We start from the raw sequence: 1955 nt of genomic DNA, 5'->3' as shown, positions 1-1955 counted from the left end.
GTAAGACTAAGCACCTTCCCATGTGTTAAGGCTGGGCAAGATGACCCATTTTGAGGAACAGGGTCCCAAAAACCAGTTAAAGAGATGGAGACAGCCCCTGTTCCCACTGTTAGGAGTCCCATAAGAGGTCCAAGCCACACAACTGTAACATATAGGCAGAATGTCTAGGTCAGTCCCTGACTATGTAGGCTCCCTGGTTGTTGGTTCAGTCTCTTGAATCCCTACAAGCCCAGGCTAGTTGGTTCTGTGAGTTTTCTTGTGGTGTCCTTGACCCCTCTGGCTCCTACAATCCTTCCTCCCCCTCTTCTGCTGGATTCCCTGAGCTCTGCCTAATGTTTAGCTGTGGGTCTGCATCTGTTTCCATCAGTTGCTGGATGAAGCATCTCTGATGACAATTGGACTGGGCACCAGTCTGGTCACAGGAGATGGCCAGTTCAGGCTGTGTATCCGCTATTGCTAGGAGTCTTAGCTGGGGTCCTCCTTGTAGATTCCTGGGAGATTCCCTTGTGCTAGATTTTTATCTGACCCGGAAATGCCCCCCTTTCAAGAATTATTTCAAAAACACTTTAATGTGGAGAGCATTTGATTTAAGTGAGGGTTTTGAAATCAAATTGAAAGGGGGTTATTGTGGGTGTCCAACAGTTTGATATGCAATTGGAATCAAAGTGGAATAGCCAGGACTCAGAAGGTTAAAACATTTTTAAACAGGATTTGGGCAGACTGCAGAAACATTTAGATTATTATTTAGTCTTCTGCCTTACTACTGGATGACTTCATCTAAAACACTGGATCTCAAAGCTGTTCATTCAAATTATTGACTGATAAAGTGAGTTGGTCACTAGCCAATAAATTGATTGGCTCTGCCTGATTCTATCTGTGGAGGCCATGCGCTGTGAATGCGCCTCCTCTGTGAGAGGAGTCGTCTCAGGAAAGGCACAGTGGCATCGGCAGACACTAAATAATGTCTACTAAAAACTTTGTAATGCTGAGTTTTTCAGCTAAAGAACAATGTAGGTCTCTCCATTTATGTAAATCTCATCTAAAGGCCTTGGATAGAGATTTTAATTAAAAATTATTCTGGTATAATAATTAATACATTATGAAACCTATTATTTAGTATGCTAAAATAAGAAACTAATTAAAAAGTTCTTAAATGTATGCTTAGGTGGTTTAGGCTTTTTGCTGTTTTCAATGAAATCTCCCCATTGTATTCATCTGAATGTTAATTGGCATTATCTATATAAGAACAATTAGTTTTATGTTTTATTTTAGCCAAGCATTCTTTTGATGCTCTGATCATTTTTTTTCTCTTGAGTTCGCTAAGTATAAAATAATTTTAACTATTGGCAAAATTGTTTATTTTACTTATTGCTGTGTATGTGTGATGTATGTATGTGAAGGTGGGCATGTGTGTATGGGGGTTAGAAGATAACTCTTTCCTCCTCGAACCATAGTTTCAGGGATTGTACAGAAAAATTTTTTTATGTGCTGAGCCATTTCAACAATCCACAAAATTGTTTTTGTCTTCCTTAGGATACTTATTTTTACACTCTGTTTTATATTCTTTTAAAATTCTAATAATATTTACTACAATCAGTGAAAACTAATTTTTTTCATTTTGTAAGTCAAGAAGAAGGACAGAAACATTATATTTTAGGAAGTCTAACAAAAATATAAAGAATACATTGAACTTAGGTTGATCAAACCAATCAGCAAGCAAGCCATGTATGTATCCATCCATCCATCCATCCATCCACCCACCCATCCATCCATCCATCCATCCATCCATCCATTATTTGCTTATCTATCCAACAAATGATTGTTCCTTGCTTCTTTTATGCCTTGGATCCATGTGGATAAAATAAGAAAGATACAGTCCCTCTCTTTAAAGGAGAAAGGGGGGTGGGGAGGGAAAGGAAGGAGAAGGGGAGGAGAGGGAGAAAGGTTTTTCAACC

This window comes from Peromyscus eremicus, chromosome 18 (genome assembly GCF_949786415.1).
Source record: "Peromyscus eremicus chromosome 18, PerEre_H2_v1, whole genome shotgun sequence".
In the NCBI taxonomy this organism is placed as follows: Eukaryota; Metazoa; Chordata; class Mammalia; order Rodentia; family Cricetidae; genus Peromyscus; species Peromyscus eremicus.
This window is presented reverse-complemented; position numbering follows the sequence as displayed.